The 7,040-nt window shown below is 45.4% G+C and overlaps 1 long non-coding RNA gene across 1 annotated transcript; it reads right to left on the reverse strand.

Annotated features, from left to right (window-relative positions):
* Positions 1 to 6,481: 6,481 nt before the first annotated feature.
* LOC139025144 (uncharacterized) lies at positions 6,482 to 6,804 on the reverse strand. The gene is made up of 3 exons (XR_011476589.1): positions 6,691 to 6,804; positions 6,596 to 6,653; positions 6,482 to 6,542 (listed from the first exon to the last, which is right to left on the reverse strand). It is a non-coding gene; the product is annotated as an uncharacterized lncRNA (long non-coding RNA).
* Between the last annotated feature and the right edge of the window lie 236 nt (positions 6,805 to 7,040).

Raw genomic sequence — 7,040 nt, forward strand, 5'->3', positions numbered from 1 at the left:
AGCAGCACCTGTAAATCTGGGTCTTCCTCTTCCTGTGGCGGTCCTCATGAGAGACAGTTTCATCATAGCACTTGATGGTTTTTTGCGACTGCACTTGAGGAATTGTTCAAAGTCTTGACATTTTCCGTATTTGACTAACCTTCATGTTCTTAAAGTAATGATGGACTGTCGTTTTGCTTTGCTTATTTTGGCTGTTCTTGACATAATATGGACTTGGTATTTTACCAAATAGGGCTACTATCGTCTGTATAGTACCCCTACAGTGTCATGACACAACTGTTTGTTTCAAACTCATTAAAGAAGGAAAGACATTTCACAATTCTTTTTTTTCTTATTTTTTTAAGAAGACACACCTGTTAATTGAAATGCATTCCAGGTATCTCTTCTCTTCTTTTAGAGAGAGAGAGAGAGAGAGAGAGAGAGAGAGAGAGAGAGAGAGAGAGAGAGAGAGAGAGAGAGATTTCACCCTTTCTATCTCCTCTGTCTCGCTCCCTACCTTTACATGGCAGCCAGTCACCCAAGCAGTAACCAAGCAGTATCACAGCAGTAACCAAGCAGTATCACAGCAGTAACCAAGCAGTATCACAGCAGTAACCAAGCAGTATCCAAACAGTAGCACAGGAGTAACCAAGCAGTATCACAGGAGTAACCAAGCAGTATCACATGAGTAACCAAGCAGTAGCCAAACAGTATCACTAGAGTAACCAAGCAGTAACCAAGCAGTATCACAGGAGTAACCAAGCAGTATCCAAACAGTATCACAGGAGTAACCAAGCAGTAACCAAACAGCATCACAGCAGTAACCAAACAGTATCACAGCAGTAAGCAAGCAGTAACCAAACAGCATCACAGCAGTAACCAAACAACATCACAGCAGCAACCAAGCAGTAACCAAGCAGTATCACAGCAGCAACCAAGCAGTAACCAGACAGTAACCAAGCAGCAAAATGTAACAAGTACTTTTGGGTGTCAGGGAAAATATATGGGGTAAAAAGTACAAGTTGTCAAAAATGTTAATAGTAAAGTACAGATACCCCAAAAACTATTTAAGTACTTTACACCGCTAGTCGTACAATACCTTAGCTCTTCTTCACTTTGACATACACACTGAGCCTGTCTCATTTTGGAAGGCACAGCTTTAGATTTTCTTGGTTCTACATGGTCTGCAGGACTAAATACAAATAGTGTCATCTCTCTGTAGTTGTTAAACAACTGTGTTTTCTTCGTGTTCTGTGTGTGTGTTTGTGCATGCATGCGTGTGTCTGTTTTTGCGTGTGTGTGTTTGTGCATGCGTGTGTGTGTGTAAGTTTGTGTATGTATGTGTTTGTAGACAGAGGTGACAAGCAGACAGACAGGCTCTAATCAACTGTGAAAAAGCTTCCCCTTATCACCGCACTGCAATAAAGGCACACAAAGGACCCATTCTCCTGCAGTGTGTGTCTAAGGAAGAAAAGAAACAGGGGAGAACAATGGAGACAGGGAAACAGGGAGAGCAGAAACAGTGCGAAAACAGTGGAGAAAAGGGAGAAAAGGGGAGACAGGGAGACAGGGAAACAGCGGGAGAGCATGGGAGAAACAGGGAAACACGGGAGAAAAGGGAAGCAGGGGAGAAAAACAGGAGAGAGCAGGAGAAAAGGGGAGAACAGGGAGAAGGGAAGAGAGGGGAGAATGCGAAGTACGCCAGGGAGAGCAGGGAAACGAGAGAGCAGGGAAAACAGGGCAGAACAGGGGGCAGAGGGGAGAAAAGGGAAGAGCAGGTGGAGGACACGGGGAGAGAGGCAGAGGTACGGCAGGGGGAGAGCATAGTGGATGAACAGGGGTGAGCATTGGGAATTTGGATGAAACGGGGAGAGCAGAGGTTAAAGCAGGGAGAAGCAGGGGGAAACAGGGAGAGCAGAGGGGAAAAGGGGAGAAGAATGGAAACATGGGGCGAGCACGGGGTGGAGACAGAGTAACAGGGGGAAACAGGGTTGAGAAAAAATCGAAACAGGGTGAGAGAGAGGGGGGAAACAGGGGAGAGCAGGGGGCGGGAGAACAGGGGAGAGCAGGCGAGAACAGGAGAGGAGCTAGAGGGGATAGGAGGGGGAAACGGATGAGGAGGGGGAAGCAGGGAGAGAACAGGGGAGCGGGGGAGAACAGGGGAAGCAGGGGGAGAAAGCAGAGAAAACAGCGGTGAGACAGGGAGAACAGGAGAAAGCAGCGGAGAGCAGGGGAGAACAGGAGGGAAAAAGAGGAGAGAATGAAACAGGGAGACACGAAGCAGCGTAGAACAGGGGAAGCAGGGGAAACAGGGGAGCAGCAGGGCAGAGCAGGGGAGAACAGAGGGAGCAGCAGGGGAGAAACAGGGAAGCAGGGGGAGAGCCAGGGGAAACAGGTGAACAGAGAAACAGGGAAAAAGGAAACAGGGAGACAGGAGACAGAGGGTTAGAAACAGGAGAGCAGGCGACAGGGAGAAAGAAATGGAAACAAGGGTGAAGCAGAAGAAACAGGGAGAGCAGAAGCAGGGGAGAACAGGGAGACAGGGAGAACAGGGAAGCAGCAGGTAGAACAGGGGAGATGATGGAACAGCGGGGAGAGAACAAGGTAATGAGGAAAACCAGGAGAAACAACGGAGACAGGGAACCAGAACAGGAAAGGAAACAGGGAAGATTGAAAAAACAGGGATGCAGTGCGGAGAGCGGGGAATTGATGGAAACAGGGCAAGCAGAGGTTAACATGGGAAGCAGGGAAGCACAGGAAGCAGCAATCATGGAAACACGGAGAGACAAGTCTAGAACAGAGAAGCAGGGGTGAGCAGTGAGAGAGAAACGGGAAAGCAGAGTGAATGCGCGGAGAGCAGTGGAGAAACAGAACGGGAGACAGGTTGAGAGCAGGGATTAGGGAGACAGGGAGAGATTCATGAAACAGGGAAGGACAAAAGCTAGACTCAACAGTGGTGGTGATGTGGTGGTGTCCGGCGTATGCGGTAAGTTGGATTTCTCCTTCTTGTGTTTTGTGTTGTGTCGTGGGATGGGTGTGTGTGTTGTGTGTGTGTGTGTGTGTGTGTGTGTGTGTGTGTGTGTGTAAAGGGGACCAGAGGACAGAGCTGGCTCCTGTCTGTATCCAGGGTCCCTCCTCAGAACCTCATTAGCCACGCTAAGTGACCTTTGAGGAGGTGAAGATAGACGGGGGATGGGACACAGCCAGAAAGCATATCTCACTCTCCTTCTCCATCTCCCTCTTTTCCCTCTCTCTCTTTTCTCTGTCCTGTCATTCTCTCTGCTGTCTCTCTCTATCTCTCTCCCCTTCTCTCTCTCCATCACTTTCTATCTATCTATATCTCCCTCTCTCTCTCCACCATCACTCTCTCACCCTCCTGGGTGGTTCAGTGGGTCTAGAGTTGAGTGAGCCCATACTGTTCCACAGGTTTTTATATATCATACACTACAGTACAGCATTGTCTAAGAATATATTTAGAGAAATTGTGTGCACTATATCAGAACTGTCAATGTGTTTTGCTTCCTTTTAACAGGTTTTGGCAACCCTGTTATAAAAATCCCAGATCCCACAGTAGAGTGTGTGTTATTGAATGGGTGTGTGTCCCTTTCAGTGTGTCAGATATGCAGACGTTGTCTGTTTAAATCATCTCTCAACCACTCTTTCTCTCTCTCTCTCTCTCACACTTTCTCTCCCTCTCTCTCTCACTTTTTATCTCTCTTTCTCTCTCCCTTTTCCCTGGGTAGTAGCTTCAGCCCAGGGAGACTGGTCTTTGTGTGTAGTCTGATTAGAGGCAGTGTGGGCTGGGGAGAGCTGTCTGCTGTGTTGTACTGTCTGGAACTCCTCCAGACATACAGTCAGACCTGCTGCTGAAGAGACAGGCTGGAATGTGGGAGGAAACACACACAATTACCGGAGAAGGAAGGAGGACAGCCACACAAACACTAATGCTGCCTGGAGGGAAGGCACAAGGTGACTTAGCCCTCTGAGACAGATGCTTGTGTGTGTGTGTGAATTTGTGTGTGTGGTTGTCTGTATGTGTGTGTCTTGTTTTGCTATCTTATCCCTTAGATTTGAGTTAGTATTATAAATGTATAAAGTGGAGAAGCTGTGTTTGTATTATTGTATATACATATTGTACAGTATCTTATCATGACAGTAAGTGTTTTACAAAGAGAAACAGACAAAAATGCCTTGGAGTTCCATAGAGTTAACAATGTTAGATAGTGAATGCCAAAATCCCATATATATTTTGGTTTGAAAATAAGTGGCACCAATAAGATAGTTATCTTTATATACATTTCTAGTATATTTTATTTATTTATTTRTTGCAAAACAATAAAAAGTGTTTCAGTAACAGAACTACTTATAGTTGTATTGGTTAAAAACATAACTGCAGAAGTAAAAAAATGAATATTTTTCTGATTTAAGCAAAAGTGAATTCAGGTGCTATGTCTGTATGTACGATTCCTGTTATACCATATCATACCATAAAGTATWATTGAAGCAAATTATAACAAATAAAACATTTTCCTTTAAAAAAAAAATATTTCTTCATTACAGCCATTTTACCACCGTTATTTTGTTAATTATGTTAGATTTGAATACATAAGTAAATACCTGGTAACTAGGGAACCGTACTTAAAAGAGACATATTTCTAAGTYATAGTGAGAACCAGAGATTTTACCACCCGACGGGTAGTTTAGTCCAAAATGTGAGTCTCTCTCTCTGGCTGTTGTTGCGTCCTCAAAGTCCCTTTTCTAAGATGTAGTTTCCTTCTCTCTCTGTTTCTGGTTTTGAGCAGTAGGCTTATTGTCCCAATGCAGGCTGCGCTGTACGACAGTCAGTGGCAGCATCAATCCATCCATACACATCTTCTTCTTTCAATGAATTCATCCATCCATCCATGTCTTCTTTTTTTAGATTTTCATATCAACAACCAATTTTTTTCCCACAATTATTTAAAATGTTCCCCTTTAATCTACACAAAATAAGAAGCATGAAAAGACCATGGTAAGACCATGAAAAGACCAGCGTAAGGTGTTATTTGAATATTCCATAARGTTCCTGTGTAGGCTTGCAAAGTTCCAGTAGGGCGATTCCATGCCAAGATTTTTGTTATCTCAGATTCTTCTGCCAATTCTCACATAGAAACATCATTGGGAGAATGGATGTTTCACATGCTTTTTACATTTGTATCATAATTTATTTTTAAACAGTGATGAAAGAGGCCATTGTAGGCCATTTAAAAAAATWGACTTATAATAGACTTTTTATTTGAGAATTGCAAGAACAATCTGAGAAGCCCAAGATATTTTTGGTCTATCCTGGCGTGAAATCTCCCAGTAACTCCCTAAATTACCAGTATTTCTGGAAATCCTGGTAGGAAGATTCCTGGAATCAGAAGAAATTTGTGAATCCTCCGATCAGTATTTCTAGAAAACCTGGGATTATTAGGAAAGTTAAAATCATTTTGCAACCTCTGTATTTTCAGAAAATARCTGATCTAGCTCAGTCATGATTATGAGCAGAATGGCTAACTGGACAGACAGAGTTGTCTATTTCAGTGTCTCCTGAACTTACAACCTTTTTTACACATGCTGTGTGGCAAATGTTCTCTTACCCCTTTTTCTCACAATCATTCATTCATCACATCTTGAAGCTTGCTCTTCTCTAATGGCTGCATCCTCTCGAAGATTTACAAAACTATTCAAAGCACCACACTGCAAGCACTACTGCCATCTGTACGAAGTCATGCCATTATTTTTACTATGTTCCTCTGCTATCATCATAATGATAAATTGATTGCTGTAAAATATACATGTGATCATTTTATTTATAGGATATAAGAATTGAATAGTGTCTTGGAGGATCCTGTCGCATCGTGTGTGATAAACGCTGAGCACAATATGGCAGGTCAGTAACACCAGCACCCCTGTATCAAAAATCTGTAGTAACCATCTCAAAAACTGGAAAGAAAATGAGTAGAAAAATGAGCTATCTGTTAGAAATTCTGAGATTTCTTTGTGGCTCTCAGGGCAGGTATAACAGACAGAGAAGGTGCTACTGTAGGGTAGGGCTAGTTAGTGAGTTATCAGAATAGGCTACAGGGGGGTGTGGGGGCGGGGGGCGTGGGGGGGGTGGGTAGCAGGAAAGATATTGGGCCAAAGAAAGGTTCAATGTTTGTGCTAGGAAGCAAGCTGAGGGGTCTGGAGGGTGTTTGCAAAAACATGGTGTGATATGTAGAAACTGGGGTAAGATGGGGAAGACTTGGGAGAGTGACTGGGGGAGACTTGGGAGAGAGACTAGGGGAGACTTGGGAGAGAGACTGGGGAAGATAGCTGGGAGATGGAGAGTGACTGGGGGAGACTTGGGAGAGAGACTGGGGAAGACTTGGGAGAGTGACTGGGGGAGACTTGGGAGAGAGACTGGGGAAGACTTGGGAGAGAGCTGGTGGGGAGACTTGGGAGAGAGACTGGGAGACTTGGAGAGACTGAGGGATGAGGAGACTGGGGGAGACTTGGGAGAGAGACTGGGAGAGACTTGGGAGAGAGACTTGGGAAGACTGGTAGAGACTGAGGGAGACTTGGGAGAGAGCTGGGGGATACTTGGAAAGACTTTGGGAGATAGACTGGGGGAGACTTGGGAGAGAGACTGGGGAGACTTGGGAGAGAGACTGGGGAGACTTGGGAGAGAGACCGCTGGGGGAAGACTTGGGAGAAACTTGGGAGAGAGACTGGGGGAGACTTGGGAGAGAGACTGGGGGCGACTTGGGGAGAGAGACTGGGAGAGACTTGGTAGAGACTAGAGGAGACTTGGGAGAGAGACTGGGGACTTGGTAGATGACTGAGGGAGACTTGGGAAATAGACTGGGGAGACTTGGGAGAGAGACTGGGGGAGACTTTGGAGAGAGACTGGGGGAGACTTGGGAAGAGGACTGGGGAGATTTGGAGAGAGACTGGGGGAGACTTGGGAGAGAGACTGGGGGAGACTTGGGAGAGAGAGTGGGGAGACTTGGGAGTAGAGACTGGGGAGAGACTTGGGAGAGAGCTGGGGGAGACTG

The sequence above is a fragment of the Salvelinus sp. IW2-2015 genome, unplaced genomic scaffold (genome assembly GCF_002910315.2).
Source record: "Salvelinus sp. IW2-2015 unplaced genomic scaffold, ASM291031v2 Un_scaffold2300, whole genome shotgun sequence".
NCBI lineage: Eukaryota > Metazoa > Chordata > Actinopteri > Salmoniformes > Salmonidae > Salvelinus > Salvelinus sp. IW2-2015.